Source organism: Leopardus geoffroyi, chromosome X, assembly GCF_018350155.1.
Source record: "Leopardus geoffroyi isolate Oge1 chromosome X, O.geoffroyi_Oge1_pat1.0, whole genome shotgun sequence".
Lineage (NCBI taxonomy): Eukaryota > Metazoa > Chordata > Mammalia > Carnivora > Felidae > Leopardus > Leopardus geoffroyi.
This window is the reverse complement of record NC_059343.1, coordinates 61,869,118-61,886,401: the sequence shown is the minus strand read 5'-3', so window position 1 is coordinate 61,886,401 and position 17,284 is coordinate 61,869,118. Positions and strand designations below refer to the sequence as shown.

General features: G+C 39.6%; 1 protein-coding gene and 1 pseudogene across 2 annotated transcripts in view; one reads left to right on the top strand and one right to left on the bottom strand.

Moving 5' to 3' along the window:
- ZDHHC15 (zinc finger DHHC-type palmitoyltransferase 15) overlaps positions 1 to 17,284 on the top strand; it is a 204,356-nt gene that overhangs the window by 31,803 nt on the left and 155,269 nt on the right. The gene's annotated exons all lie outside the window — the stretch shown is intronic.
- LOC123595019 lies at positions 12,368 to 12,695 on the bottom strand (annotated as a pseudogene).

Below are 17,284 nucleotides of genomic sequence, written 5' to 3'. Positions count from 1 at the left end.
TCCAGGGAGGGAACCACTTTTCCAACTGTGGACTGAGCCCCTGACCTACCACTGTACCCAGGACCCTGGCTCCCTTCCTCTCCAGGTGCGTGAAGAGGGAGCAGGCTCCAGTCTGAAGAAAGCCCCACAGTTAGAGATAGGATCCCTCTCAGTCTCAGTCCCAGGTCTTTCTCCTGTCCACATATGGTCCTACAAATCCCTAGTCACTCTTTCTCTTCCCTTCATCTCTCGGCAGAAGGGAGGTCCTCCCCTCCATGCCCACGTGGCCTTTTTTTATCTCCCCCAGTTCGCCATCACCCACCTTTTTTTTTTTTTTTTTCAGCTTTCCCATTTTCTTCCCCGTAGATTCAGTCTCTTTTCCTCCAAGGCTCTGGTGTTGAAAGTCCTTTGGCTTCTACACTTCGTTGATAGACGTGGGAAGTATGGATTCCCCCTACTTCTCCACCATGTTGGCCCCTCCCCAAGTCTATTCCTTATTATATCTTTCCTTCTGCTATCTTTTGATTTAGTTCTTCTGTTTTAGTTCCTTAATGTGTAAAGTAAGTTCATTGATTTGAGATTATTTCCTTTAATAACGTAAGCATTTAAAGCCATCAATTTCCCTGAGTACTGCTTTCACTGTATCCTATAGGATTTGGTATGTTGTGTTTATGTATTCATTCATCTCAAAGCATATTCTATTTTTGCTTGTAATTTATTCTTTGATCCATTGATTAAAAGTGTATCTTTTTAGCAAACATAAACTTAAAAAAAATTTTGATGTTTTTATTTTATTTTTGAGAGAGAGAAAGAGTGCAAGCAGGGGAGGTGCAGAGAGAAAGGGAGGCACAGAATCTGAAGCAGGGTGCAGGCTCCAAGATTTCAGCCTGAGTCCTCCACGGGGCTCAAACTCACTAACTGCGAGATCATGATCTGAGCCAAAGACCAATGCTTAACCTACTGAGCCACCTAGGTGCCCTGTAAACATAAACTTATTGAATCATAATCTTGTACACCTGAAATTAATGCAACATTGTGGGTCAATTATACTAAAAAAATTTTAAGAGTACCTGAAGTAAATATAACAAAATATTAAGACCTTCATAAAGATTAGTTATAAATTCAGAAAAGGAGTGTATTGTTTAATATCCCCATATTTTAAATTTTATAGTTTTTATTGTTATTCATTTCTTGTTTAATTCCATTGTGTCAGAAAAGATACTTTGTATGATTTCAATCTTTTAAATTTATTGGGATTTGTTTTGTGCTCTAACATATGGTTTATACTGGATAATGTTCCATGTACATTTGAGAAGAATGTGTATTCTGTTGTTGGGTTCTACATATATCTGTTAGACTAATTGGTTTATAATGTTGTTCAAGTCCTCTGTTTTCTTATTGATCTTCTGTCTAGTTTCTCTGTTGGTTATTGAAGTCTCAAGCTAATGTTTTAATACTGTCTACTTTTCAATTCTGTTAATGTTAGCTTCTTATATTTGGAGGCTGTGTGTGTGTGTGTGTGTGTGTGTGTATAAATATTTATTTCTTGAGAGAGAGGAGGAGAAAGGAGAGACAGAACGAGAGAGAGACAGAAAGAGAGAGAGGGAGAGGGAGAGGGAGAGAGAGAGGGAGAGAGAGAGAGAGAGAGAGAGAGAGAGAGAGAGAGAGAGATACTAAGCAGGCTTCTTGCTGTCAGCATGAGCCTGATGTGGGGCTGAAACTCACAAACTGTGAGATCATGACCTGAGCTGAAACCACAAGCCGGATGTTTAACTGACTGAACCACCCAGACACCCTAGTTGTGTATATGTTTATAATTGCTACATCATCTGGATGGATTATTCCTTTTATCAATATATAATATCATTTATTGCCTTGTATTATTTTTTTAAGTTTTTACTCAAATTCCAGTTAGTTAATATATACTCTAAGATTAGTTTCAGGTGTACAGTATGGTGAATCAACACTTCCATACAACACTTGATACTCATTACAACAAGTGCACTCCTTAATCCCAATCACCTATATGACCCATACCCCACCCCCACTTCTCTCTGGTAACCATCAGTTTCTCCTCTATAGTTAAGAGCCTGGGGGTGCCTGGGTACCTCAGTCAGTTGAGCACCTGACTCTTGATTTCAGCTCAGGTCATGATCCCAGAGTCGTGGAATCAAGCCCCCCATGTTGGGCTCCATGCTGAGTGTGGAGCCTGCTTAAGGTACTCTCTCCACCTCTGCCCCTCTGCCCAACTCTCTGTCTCTCTCTAAAATGAAGAAAAAGTCTATTTCTTGGTTTTCCCTGGCCTTTTTTTCCTTTGGTCGTATGGTTTTGTCTTTCTCTGACTTATTTCACTTAGCATAATACTCTAGCTCCTTCCACATTATTGATAATTGCATGATTTTATTCTATTTTATGGCTGAGTAATATTCCATTGTACTTATACAACACATCTTTTTTTTTTCCACTCATGAGTTGCTGGACACTTGGGCTCTTTCTATAATTTAGCTATTGTAGATAAGGCTGCTATAAAGATTGGGGTGCATATATCACCTTGAATTAGTATTTTTGTATTATTTGGGTCAACACCTAGTAGTGCAATTGCTGGATCTTGGGGTAACTCTATTTTTAACTATTTGAGGAACCTCCATTCTGTTTTCTACTCTGGCTGCAACAGTTTGCAATCCCATAAACAGTGCAAGAGGTTTCCCCTTACTCCATATCCTGGCCAACACCTGTTATTTCTTGTGTTGTTGATTTTAGCCATCCTGATAGGTGTGAGGTGATATCTCATTATGTTTTTTGTAATGTTTATTTATTTTTGAGAGACAGAGTGTGAGTTGGCGGGGGGGGGGGGGGGAGACAGGGAGACACAGAATCCGAAGGAGATTCCAGGCTCTAAACTGTTAGAACAGAGCCTGATGCGAGGCTCAAACCCACGAACCGTGAGATCATGACCTGAGACAGATTCGGACACTTAACTGATGGAGACACCCAGGTGCCCCTCTCATTGTGGTTTTGACTTGCATTTTCCTGATGATCAGTGATGTTGAACATCTTTTTATGTGTCTATTGACCATCTGGATGTCTTCTTTGGAAAGTGTCTATTCATGTTTTCTTCTCATTTTCTAATTGGATTATTCATTTTTTGTTTACTTTTATGAGTTCTTTATAGATTTTGGATACTAACCCTTTACAAGATATGTCATTTGTAAATGTCTTCTCCCATTCTAGCCTTTTAGTTTTATTGATTGTTTTCTTCTCCGTGCAGAAACTTTTTTATCTTGATGAAGCCCCAATAGTTTGTGCTTTTGTTTCCCTTACCTTGTGAAACATATCTAGAAAGAAGTTGCTATTTCCAATGTCAAAGGGGTTATTACCTGTGTTTTCTGCTAGCATTTTTATGGTTTCAGGTCTTACATTTAGATCTTTGATATATTTTGAATTTATTTTGGTATACAGTATGAGAAAGTAGTCCAGTTGAATTCTTTTGCATGTTGCTGTCCAGTTTTTACACACCCTCCCTTTGTTGAAGACACTTTTACCCATTTGATGTCCATTGCTGTTTGGTCAAAGGCTAGCCGACCATCTAGATGTGGGTTCTTTTTATTCTACATGTCTGTTTTTGTGCCAGTCCCATACGGTATTGATCACTACATGTTTGTAATATAACTTAACGTCCAGAATTGTGATCCTCCCACGTCGCTTTCCTTTTTCAAGGTTACTTTGGCTATTCGGTGTCTTTTCTGGTTCCATACAAATTTTAGGTTTGCTTGTTCTAGTCCTGTGAAAAATGCTGGTGGTTTTTTTGATAGGGATTGCATTGAATATGTATATTGCTTTGGGTTATATGGACATTTTAATATTTGTTCTTCCAATCTATGAGAATGGAATGTTTTTCCATTTCTTTGTGTCTTCTTCAATTTCTTTCATCAGTGTTTTACAGTTCTCCGAGTATAGCTCTTTCACTTCTTTGGTTACGGTTATTCTTAGGTATCTTATTGGTTTTGGTGAAATTGTAAATGGGATTGATTCCAGAATTTCCCTTTCTGCTGCTTCATTATTGATGTATAGTAATGCAAGATTTCTGTATATTGATTTTATATCCGTTGATTGATTTGCTAATATTGAACTACACTTGTAGCCCAGGAATAAATCTCAATTTAATTTACTATTGGATTCTATTTACTAGTTTGTTTTGTTTTGTTTCTTGAGAGAGAGAGAGAGAGAGAGAGAGCACAAGAGGGGAGAGGGACAGAAAGGCAGAGAGAGAGAGAGAAACAGAGAGAGAGAGAGACAGAGAGAGAAAATCTTAAGCAGGCTCCACACTCAGTGTGGAACCCAACATGGGGCTCAGTCCCATGAACCTGGGATCATAACCTGTGCCAAAATCAAGAGTTATACATTCAACTGACTAAGCCACTCAGGCACCCCTATTTGCTAGTGTTTTGTTGAGAAGTTTTGCATCCATGTTCATGTTGGATATTGGTATAAAGTTCACTTTTTTGTAGGAATCTTTATCTGGTTTTGGTATCAGGGTAATGCTGACCTCATGGTATGTATTTGGAAGTATTACTTACTTTCTATTTTTGAAATAGTTTGAGAAATATAGGTACTAACTCTTCTTTGCCCGTGAAGCCATCTAGTCTTAGCATTTGTTTTTGTAAGGAGTTTTCTGATTACTGATTCAATTTCTTTCTTGGTTATCAGTCTGTTCAAGTTTTCTATTTCTTCCTGTTCCAGTTTGGTAGTTTATATGTTTCTAGGAGTATATCTATTTCTTCCGAGTTGTCCTAATTTGTTGGCATATGGTTTTTCATAATATTCTCTTATAATTATTTGCATTACTGTGGTGTTGTTTCTTTCTCCTCTCTTATTGTGATTTTATTTATTTGGGTCTTTTCTTCTTTTTGATAAGTCTGACTAGATGGTTAAGAGTTTTATAATTTTTTTTTTCAAAGAACCAGCTTCTAGTTTCATTGGTTTGCTATTTTTTTTTTTTTTTTAGATTTCATATCACTTATTTCTGCTCTAATCTTTATTATTTCCCTTCTTCTCCTGGATTTGGGCTTCATTTGTTGTTCTCCTTTATGAGCATGGTTAGGTTGTTGATTTGAGATTTTTCTTGCTTCTTGAGGTAGGCCTGTATTGCTAGCTACTACCCTCTTAGGACCACTTTTTTCTATGCCAGAGGTTTTGGTCATTCTGTTTTCATTTTCATTTGTTTTCATGAATTTTTAAATTTGTCTTTGATTTTCTGGTTGACCCATTCATTGTTTAGTAGCCTGTTGTTTGGGGCGCCTGGGTGGCTCAGTCGGTTAAGCGTTGGACTTTGGCTCAGGTCATGATCTCGCGGTCCGTGGGTTCAAGCCCCGCGTCGGGCTCTGTGCTGACAGCTCAGAGCCTGGAGCCTGTTTCAGATTCTGTGTCTCCCTCTTTCTCTGACCCTCCCCTGTTCATGCTCTCTCTCTCTCTCTGTCTCAAAAATAAATAAACATTAAAAAAAATTAGTAGCCTGTTGTTTTATCTCCATGTATTTGTGGTCTTTCCATATGTTTTGCATGGTTGACTTCTAGTTTCATAGCATTGTGGTCAGGAAAGGTGCATAATAGAGGGGTGAGGAAGATGGCAGTGTAGGAGGGCGCTGGGCTCACCTTGTCCTGCTGATCACTTAGATTCCACCCACACCTGCCTAAATAACCCAGAAAACCATGAGAAACTAGCAGAACGGACTCTCTGGAGCCAAGCATAGACAAAAGGCCCACGGAAGAAGGTAGAATGGGTGGAGAGGCTCTGTGAGCTACACGGACTGGTGGGAGGGAGTCAGGACGGTGGAGGGGCAGCCTGCCTGGCAAGGGAGAACCCCTGAAGTCTGGCTTGCAAAAACGGAGGGGCCAGACTCTGTGAGTTCTGACAGCCAGCGGGACTTAACATATGGAATGTTATAAGTCAACAGCTCTGCTTGGAGAGTGAGAGGGTGAGAGGACATGGGGAGGGAAAGTTGTTGAGCCCCGGAAGACAGACCTCAGCTCAGCGGGGAAAAAAGGCGTTGGCAAGTGCCATCTCCCTCTCCCATCCCCCAGCCGTAATCCCAAAGGGAACCAGTTCCTATCACCAATCTTGCTTGCACTGGGCAAACACCCAATGCTGTGCTTCTGTGGATCCATCCCTCTGACGGGTATGCCTCCCTCTCGGTGCTGCAGGGCCCCTCCCACAGGGGACCACTGATGGCAAAGCAAGCTAAGCCTGCCCCTCCTGCCCCTGTGCACTTTGCAGATCCACCACGGCTAATACACCACATCCCATCAAAGCAGTACCACAAGCCTGGCAGTGTGCAAGTAGCCCAGACGGGCCACACCACTCCACAGTGAATTCTGCCCCTGGGAGAGGGGAAGATAAGATACACACCAGTCTGACTGTGGCCCCAATGGTGGGCTGGGGACAGACATAGAGTATGACTGAAGCCCCGCCCACCAACACGTTACTCCAGACAGCACAGGGGAAGTGCCATGCAGTTTGGCGCCACTCCAGGGACTACCCAAAATGACGAAATGGAAGAACCCTCCTCAAAAGAAACTCCAGGAAGTAGTAACAGTTAACGAATTGATCAAAAACGATTTAAGCAATATACTGGAACAAGAATTTAGAATAATCGTCATAAAATTAATCGCTGGACTTGAAAAAAGTACAGAGGACAGCAGAGAATCTATTGCTACAGAGATCAAGGGACTAAGAAATAGTCATGAGGAACTAAAAAAATGCTATAAATAAGGTGCAAAATAAAATGGAGGCAACCACAGCTTGGATTGAAGAGGCAGAGGAGAGAATAGGTGAATTAGAAGATAAAATTATGGAAAAAGAGGAAGCTGAGAAAAAGAGAGAGAAAAATCCAGGAGAATTAGGGGAGAATTAGAGAACTAAGTGATGCAATCAAATGGAATAATATCTGTATACTAGGAATTCAAGAAGAGGAAGAGAGAGAAAGGCGCTGAAGGTGTACTTGAACAAATCATAGTTGAGAACTTCCCTGATCTGGGGAAGGAAAAAGGCATTGAAATCCAAGAGGCACAGAGAACTCCCTTCAGAAGTAACTTGATTGATCATCTACACGACATATCATAATGAAACTGGCAAAATACAAGGATAAAGAGAAAATTGTGAAAGCAGCTTGGGATAAACATACTCTAACTTTTAAAGGGAGACCCTTAAAACTAGTGGCAGACCTATCTACTGAAACTTGGCAGGCCAGGAAGGAATGGCAGGAAATCTTCAATCTGATGAACAGAAAAAAATATGCAGCCGAGAATCCTTTATCCAGCAAGTCTGTCATTCATAATAGAAGGAGAGATAAAGGTCTTCCCAAACAAACAAAAACTGAATGAATTCATCGCCACTAAAATAGCCCTACAAGAGATCCTAAGGGGGACTCTGTAAGTGAAACATTGCAAAGACCACAAAGTACCAGAGACATCACTACAGGCATGAAACCTACAGACATCACAAGGACTCTAAAACCCATATCTTTCAATACTAACACTGAATGTAAATGGACTAAATACTCCAACTGAAACACATAGGGTATCAGAATGGAAAAAAACAAAACAAGGCCCATCTATTTGCTGTCTACAAGAGACTCATTTTAGACCTGAGGACACCTTCAGATTGAAAGTGAGGGGATGGAGACTATCTATCATGCTACTGGAAGTCAAAAGAAAGCTAGAGTAGCCTTACTTATATCATACAAACTAGATTTAAAGGCTGTAATGAGATGAAGAAGGGCATTATATAATATTTACAAGGTCTATCCATTAGGAATAGCTAACAATTATAAATGTCTATGTGCCGAATACCAGAGCCCCCAAATATATAAAACAATCACAAACATAAGGAAACTTATTGATAACACTGTGGTAATTGCAGGGGACTTTAATACTCCACTTACAACAATGGATAGATGGTCTAGACACAGGATCAATAAAGAAACAAGGGCCCTGAATCATACATTGGATCACATGGACTTGACCGATATACTTAGAACTCTGCATCCCAAAGCCGCAGAATATACCTTCTTCTGTAGTGCACAAGGAACGTTCTCCAAGATAGATCACATACCGGGTCACAAAACAGCCCTTCATAAGTATACAAGAATTGAGATCATACCATGCACACTTTCAGACCACAATGCTATGAAACTTGAAATCAACCACAGGAAAAAGGGTGGAAAACCTCCAAAGCATGGAGGTTAAAGAATACCCTACGAAAGAATGAATGCATCAACCAGATAATTAGAGAAGAAAAAAAAGTATATGGAAGGGGCGCCTGGGTGGCGCAGTCGGTTAAGCGTCCGACTTCAGCCAGGTCATGATCTCGCGGTCCATGAGTTCGAGCCCCGCGTCAGGCTCTGGGCTGATGGCTCAGAGCCTGGAGCCTGTTTCCGATTCTGTGTCTCCCTCTCTCTCTGCCCCTCCCCTGTTCATGCTCTGTCTCTCTCTGTCCCAAAAATAAATAAACGTTGGAAAAAAAAATTAAAAAAATAAATAAATAAATAAATAAATAAATAAGTATATGGAAAAAATTAAAATGAAAATACAACATTCCAAACGCTTTGGGATGCAGCAAAGGCAGTTCTGAGAGGAAAATACATCGAAATCCAGGCCTACCTCAAGAAACAAAAATCCCAAATACAAAATCTAACAGCACACCTAAAGGAAATAGAAGAACACCAAAGACACCCCAAACTCAGCCAAAGAAGAGAAATAATAAGGATCAGAGCAGAAATAAACAGTATAGAATCTAAAAAAACTGTAGAGCAGATCAATGACACCATGAGTTGGTTTTCTGGAAAAATAAGCAAAATTGATAAACCTCTAGCCAGGCTTCTCAAAAAGAAAAGGGAGATGACCCAAATAGATAAAATCATGAAGGAAAATGGAATTATTACAACCAATCCCTCAGAAATACAAGCAATTATCCGAGAATACTATGAAAAATTATGTGCCAACAAAATGGGCAAACTAGAAGAAATGGACAAATTCCTAAGCACCCACACACTTCCAAAACTCAAACAGGAAGAAATAGAAAACTTGAACACACCCATAACCAGAGAAAATTGAATCAGTTATCAAAAATCTCAAAACAAATGAGTCCAGGACCAGATGGCTTCCCTGGAGAAATCTACCAGATATTTAAAGCAGAGATAATACATATCCTTCTCAATCTGTTCCAACAAATAGAAAGGGAAGGAAATCTTCCAGAGACATTGTATGAAGGCAGCATTCCTTTGATTCCCAAACCAGACAGAGACCCAGCAAAAAAAAAAGAACTACAGGCCAATATCCCTGATGAATATGGATGCAGAAATTCCCAACAAGATACTAGCAAATCGAATTCAACAGCATATAAAAAGAATTATTCACCATGATCAAGTGGGATTCATTCCTGGGCTGCAGGGCTGGTTCAACATTCCCAAGTCAATCAATGTGATACATCACATTAATAAAAGGAAAGATAAGAACCATAAGATCCTGCCAATGGAGACAGAAAAAGCATTTGACAAAATTCAGCATCCTTTCTTAATAAAAACCCTCGAGAAAGTCGGGATAGAAGGATCATACTTAAACATCATAAAAGCCATTTCTGAAAAGCCCACAGCTAACATCATCCTCAATGGGAAAAAACTGAGAGCTTTCTCCCTGAGATCAAGAACACGACAGTGATATCCACTCTCACCGCTGTTTAACATAGTGTTGGAAGTGCTAGCATCAGCAATCAGACAACAAAAGGAAATCAAAGGCATCCAAATTGGCAAAGATGAAGACAAGCATTCATTTTTTGCAGATGACATGATATTCTACATGGAAAACCCAATAGACTCCACCAAAAGTCTGCTAGAACTGATACATGAATTCAGCAAAGTCGCAGGATACAAAATCAATGTACAGAAATCAGTTGCATTCTTATACACTAATAATGAAGCAACAGAAAGGCAAATAAAGAAACTGATCCTATTCACAATTGCACCAAGAAGCATAAAATACCTAGGAATAAACCTAAGCCAAGATTTAAAAAATCTGTATGCTGAAAACTATAGAAAACTTATGAAGGAAATTGAGGAAGATATAAAGAAATGGAAAAACATTGCGTGCCCATGGATTGGAAAAATACATGTTGTTAAAATGTCAATACTACCCAAAGCTATCTACACATTCAATGCAATCCCAATCAAAATTGCACCAGCATTCTTCTCGAAGCTAGAACAAGCAATCCTAAAATTTGTATGGACCCACAAAAGACCCCGAATAGGCAAAGTAATATTGAAGAAGACTAAAGCAGGAGGCATCACAATCCCAGACTTTAGCCTCTACTATAAAGCTGTCATCATCAAGACAGCATGGTACTGGCACAAAAACAGACACATAGACCATTGTAATAGAATAGAAATCCAGCATTAGACCCACAAAAGTATGGCCAACTAATCTCTGACAAAGCCGGAAAGAATATCCAATGGAAAAAAGACAGTCTCTTTAACAAATGGTACTGGGAGAACTGGACAGCAACATCCAGAAGGATGAAACTAGACCACTTCCTGACACCATTCACAAAAATAAGCTCAAAATGGATAAAGGACCTGAATGTGAGACAGGAAACATTAAAAACCCTAGAGGAGAAAGCAGGAAAAAAACCTCTCCAACCTCAGCCACAGCAATTTCTTACTTGGCACATCTCCAAAGTGAAGGGAATTAAAATGAACTATTGGGACCTCATGAAGATAAAAACTTCTGCACTGCAAATGAAACAATCAAGAAAACTAAAGGCAACCAATGGAATGGGAAAAGATATTTGCAAATGACATATCAGACAAAGGGCTAGTATCCAAAATCTATAAAGAGCTCACCAAACTCCACACCTGAAAAACAAATAATCCTGTGTGGAAATGGACAGAAAACATGAATAGATACTTTTCTAAAGAAGACACCCAGATGGCCAACAAACACATGAAAAGATGCTCAACGTCACTTCTCATGAGGGAAATACAAATCAAAACCACACTCAGATACCACCTCACGCCAGTCAGAGTGGCTCAAATGAACAAATCAGGAGACTATAGATGCTGTAGAGGATGTGGAGAAACTGGAACCCTCTTGCACTGTTGGTGGGAATGCAAACTAGTGCATCCACTCTGGAAAACAGTGTGGAGGTTCCTCAAAGAATTAAAAATAGATCTACCCCATGACTCAGCAATAGCACTACTAGGAATTTACCCAAGGGATACAGGAGTACTGATGCATAGGGGCACTTGTGCCCCAATGTTTATAGCTGCACTTTCAACAATAGCCAAATTATAGAAGGAGCCTAAATGTCCATCAACTGATGAGTGGATAAAGAACTTGTGGTTTATATACACAATGGAATACTACGTGGCAATGAGAAAGAATGAAATATGGCCCTTTGTAGCAACATGGATGGAACTGGAGAGTGTGATGCTAAGTGAAATAAGCCATTCAGAGAAAGACAGATACCATATGGTTTCACTCTTATGTGGATCCTGAGAAACTTAACAGAAACCCATGGGGGAGGGGAAGGAAAAAAATGAGGTTAGAGTGGGAGAGAGCCAAAGCATAAGAGACTCTTAACAACTGAGAACAAACTGAGGGTTGATGAAGGGGTGGGAGGGAGGGAAGGATAGGTGATGGGCATTGAAGAGGGCATCTTTTGGGATGAGCACTGGGTGTTGTATGGAAACCAATTTGACAATAAATTTCATATATTAAATAAAATTTAAAAAAAGAAATTGTGGTTTATATACACAATGGAGTACTACGTGGCAATGAGAAAGAATGAAACATGGCCCTTTGTAGCAACGTGGCTGGGACTGGAGAGTGTTATGCTAAGTGAAATAAGCCATACAGAGAAAGACAGATACCATATGTTTTCACTAGTATGTGGATCCTGAGAAACTTAACAGAAGACCATGGGGGAGGGGAAGGAAAAAAAAAGGTTAGAGAGGGAGGGAACCAAAACATGAGTCTCTTAAAAACTGAGAACAGACTGAGGGTTGATGGAGGGTGGGAGGGAGGGGAGTGTGGGTGAGGGGTATTGAGGATGGCACTTGTTGAGATGAACACTGGGTGTTGTATGGAAACCAATTTGAGAATAAATGTCATATTAAAAAAAAGGTGTTTTATATAATTTCAATCTTTGTATTTGTTGAGGTCTTATTTGTGACCTCATGTAATCTACGTTGGAGAATATCCCATGTAACCTTTAAAAATGTGTATTCTGCTGTTTTAAAATGGAATGTTGTTAATATTTCTTTTAAGTCCATCTGGTCCAGTGTGTCATTCAAAGCCATTGTTTCACTGTTTATTTTATGTAGGCGGGGAGGAGGCTTCTACTTGCCTGTGATGATCGTTCCCCAGGACCATGAAGACTGAGTCCCCAAGCGGGAACATCTTGGAGATGTAGTGGTCTTTGTTGACTGGATTGGATTTCTTGCCCTTGCCTCTCTTGGGGACCTCATTCTACATTTCCTTCACATTCCATGTTGCAGTGCCTGTCATTGGGCTTCACGTGGCCCAGGAGCTTCTTGTTGTTGTACCAATTGATGAGTCCTTGGGTGTTCATTTACTGCATGTGCACTGAATGTTAAATTCTTCCTCCTCCCACTTCTGCAGTTCCTCCAGGGTCATGTGACTCTTGGGTTTTTTGAGGAGGCTCATGTTGGAAGAGGCTGCACTCCCAAATCAGTGCCTTATCCTCCGTGTTGCTTCTGCCCTCACCTTCATTATCTCTTGTTTCAGTCTTGGTTTAAAATCTAGTTTTTCTGATATAAGTATTGCTACTTCAGCTTTCTTTTGATGTCCATTTGCATGATAAATGTTTCTCCATCCCCTCATTTTCAATCTGCAGGTGATTTTAAGTCTAAAATTAGTGTCTTGTAAGCAACATAAAGATAGGTCTTGTTTTTTATCCACTCTGACAGCATATGTCTTTTGATTAGAGCATTCAAAGTAATTATTGATATGTATTTATTACTATTTCATTACTTGTTTTGTCATTGTTTCTGGAGATTTTCTCTGATCCTTACTTGTCTGTGTCACTTTTGGTCTCTCCTTTGCCCTCAAATAGTCCCCTTTAATATCTCTTGCAGGGATGGTTTAGTGGTCATGAGGTCCTTTAGTTTTTGTTTGTCTGGGAAACTCTATCATCTCTTTCTATTCTGATTGGTAGTCTTGCTGGAAAGAGTATGCTTGGCTGCAGATTTTTCCCATTTGGCAGTTTGAATATATCATGCCATTCCCTTTTGGCTTGCAAGGTTTTGTTGAAAAATCTCCAGGTATCTTTATGGGTCTTCTTTTTGAAGTTGAGGACACTTTTTATTGCTACTTTTAAGATGTTTTCTTTATCACTATATTTTGCAAATTTAATTACAATATGTCTCGATGTTGGCCTACTTTTGTTGATTTTAATGGGAATTCTCTGCGCCTCCTTGATCTGGATATGTTTCCTTCCCAAGATTAGGAGTTTTCAACTATTATTTCCCTAAATAATTTTTCTGCCCACTTTTCTCTTTCTTATTCTGGGACTCCTATAATAAGAATTTTATTACATTTGATGGAGTCACTGAGTTTCCTAAATCTATTCTCATGTCACATAACTATTTTTCTCTTTTGTTCAGCTTCATTATTTTCCATTACTTGGTCTTCTTGTCAATAACTTGTTCTTCTGCTTCTTCCAGGCTGCTGTTCATTACATCGAGCTTGTTTCCAATCTTGTTTATTACATTCTTCATTTCTGATTGATTCTTTTTTAACTCTTTTATCTCCACGGTAAGGGTCTCACTGATGTCTTCTATTGTTGTCTGAAGCCCTGTAAGTATCCTTATGATTGTTGCTTTAAATTCTCCATCAGGCATGTTACTTATATCTGTTTCACTTACATCTCTGGCCATGACCTTATCTTGTTCTTTCATTTGGGATAAATTCCTTTGTGTTGGCATTTTGTCTAAATCCCTGCCTTCTTCTCTGTGTTACAAAAACTAGTTATATCTCCTGCCCCTGAAAGTAATGGCCCTATGAAGAAGAGGTAATATAGTTGCCAGGGCCTGGTGCTTCAGGGAGTATCTGTGGTGTGTGCTGTTTGCACTCTGCTGTTATGCTTTCTCTGCTCTATCCTTCAGGACAGTGGTCTGAAGAGGTTTTCCTTGCTTTCTGTGTGCAGTGTTTGGTCCCTGGCCTGAATATGAGAAATTTTAACGAGATGCGCTCTGGTATGCTTCTGAAATGAGACCTGACACCACTTCTGTGAGGACTGTGGTCCTGCATACCTCTATGGTTGGGAGATTTGGGTTTTGTGGTGTGATTTGGGTTTTGTGCTGTCTTATGGGGGAGGCACCTGTCACACTGGGACTGACGGTAGCTTTACTAAGATGGGCAGTCCAGGCAGAGTGCAGGAAGCAGAGGCTTTGATGTAAGCAAGTTAGGCAGCCACTGTTGGTGCTGTGCTGCTTCCCATTGGTGTCTCTGTGTTTTGCTGAAGAATGGGGTAGGGAAATGGTGCTGGTAAACTCCTTTATCCCCAGAGAGATGTATCCATGAATGCTACCTCTCAAGGATGCCCTCAGAGAAGAGCGAATAACCTTCCCCTGTGTGTCCCAGTCATCCTTGACATCTCTGTTTCCACACTATCTGCCTTTTCTACAAGAGTGGCACGGTATCCTCTTCATTCTATTACAGCTAAGCCTGCTGACCTATAAAACACCAGGCTTTGGGGCACCTGGCTTGGTCAGTTGGTTAAGTGTCTGACTTTGGCTCAGGTCATGATCTCCTGGTTCATGAGTCCCCACTTTGGGATCTATGCTGGCAGCTCAGAGCCCGGACCCTGCTTCAGATTCTGTGTCTCCCTCTCTTTCTGTCCCTGCTTGCACTCTATCTCTCTCTCTCAAAATAAATAAATAAACATTTTTAAATTAAAAAAAATAAATAAAACTCCAGACTTTAATCCCTTCAGGTTACAAGAACTCACAAAATTCAGCCCCTCTTTTTCCAAGACAATGGCTTTTATGGAAATCTTCTCCTTGTGCATTCCTCTAGGTTCTCCTCAATTTCTCTCTCTCTCTCTTGCTGTCTCTCTCTTCTGTGAAGCCAGAGTTCCCTCCCCGTTGCAGCATCTGGAGTCCATTTCTCCTCTACATCACTTATTCATACTCCCTACGTTCTTCAACATGGCCTCTTCTATCCCTTTAGTTGTGTAGTTCTTTCAGTCTTAAGGTCAATTTCTGGGGTATTTAGGATTATTTTATAGTTACCTCGTTTTGTTCATGAGATGAGACAAGCCTAAGGTCCTCCTACTCCACTGAAATCTTCCTCTGTCCTCCAGCTTTTGTATCGATTTTTAATTTAAAATCTATTTTTCTGATATTAGTATAGCTAACCTAGCTCTTTTTTGGTTGTTATTTACATTGATTTCTCTGAAAAATTCTTCCAAATTGGCTGTACCATTTTGCATTCCCACCAGCAATGAATGAGATTTCCTGTTTTTTCACATCCTTCTTTGCATTTGGTATTGTCAGTATTTTACTTTTCTCATTCTAATATATGTGTAGTGATGGCTTATTGTTTTACTTCATTCTTATTTTTTGTTTATTTTTTATTCTTATTTTTAATTGATTTTTTCCTGCTGTACCCATTTTAATTTCCTCTAATTTCATTTTCTGTACTTTTTAAATTTTTTAATACTGCTTACCCTCAATATTACAATTGACATGTTAACTTTATAGTAATTAAGTTCAAATAATTAATTTTAATCAATGCCAACTATGTATAATACTGTATAAAAGTCTACTCCTTTTCAGCTCCATTCCCCTCTTTATGTTGGTAACTTTCCCAAATTACATCTACATAAAGTGTATGACTCTTAACATAGATTTCTCATTATTATCTTATGGATTTATCTTTTAAATCCTATACTAAATAAAAGAAGTATAAACCAAAAATTCAATACTAATGACTTTTTTTTGCAAGTTCAGATGGAGAGTTTATAAAAGTTGATTTTACACACAAGTCAGTGAAGTATACAGAGTAATTTATTTACTTGCCATTTAATTAAGCTATAAATCAATTTATTTTTTTTAATTTTTTAAAATATTTTTTCCAATATATGAAATTTGTTGTCAAATTGGTTTCCATACAACACCCAGTGCTCATCCCAAAAGGTGCCCTCCTCAATACCCATCACCCACCCTCCCCTCCCTCCCACCCCCCATGAACACTCAGTTTGTTCTTAGTTTTTAAGAGTCTCTTATGCTTTGGCTCTCTCCCACTCTAACCTCTTCTTTCTTCCTTCCCCTCCCCCATGGGTTTCTGTTAAGTTTCTCAGGATCCACATAAGAGTGAAACCATATGGTATCTGTCTTTCTCTGTATGGCTTATTTCACTTAGCATCACACTCTCCAGTTCCATCCACGTTGCTACAAAGGGCCATATTTCATTCTTTCTCATTGCCACATAGTACTCCATTGTGTATATAAACCACAAGTTCTTTATCCATTCATCAGTTGATGGACATTTAGGCTCTTTCCATAATTTGGCTATTGTTGAGAGTGCTGCTATAAACATTGGGGTACAAGTGCCCCTATGCATCAGTACTCCTGTATCCCTTGGATAAATTCCTAGTAGTGCTATTGCTGGGTCATAGGGTAGGTCTATTTTAATTTTTTGAGGAACCTCCACACTGTTTTCCAGAGTGGATGCACTAGTTTGCATTCCCACCAACAGTGCAAGAGGGTCCCAGTTTCTCCACATCCTCTACAGCATCTATAGTCTCCTGATTTGTTCATTTTAGCCACTCTGACTGGCGTGAGGTGGTATGTGAGTGTGGTTTTGATTTGTATTTCCCTCATGAGGAGCGACATTGAGCATCTTTTCATGTGCCTGTTGGCCATCCAGATGTCTTCTTTAGAAAAGTATCTATTCATGTTTTCTGTCCATTTCCACACTGGATTATTTGTTTTTCAGGTGTGGAGTTTGGTGAGCTCTTTATAGATTTTGGATACTAGCCCTTTGTCCGATATGTCATTTGCAAATATCTTTTCCCATTCCGTTGGTTGCCTTTTAGTTTTGTTGGTTGTTTCCTTCGCTGTGCAGAAGCTTTTTATCTTCATAAGGTCCCAGTAGTTCATTTTTGCTTTCAATTCCCTTGCCTTTGGGGATGTGTCAAGTAAGAAATTGCTGCGGCTGAGGTCAGAGAGGTCTTTTCCTGCTTTCTCCTCTAGGGTTTTGATGGTTTCCTGTCTCACATCCAAGACCTT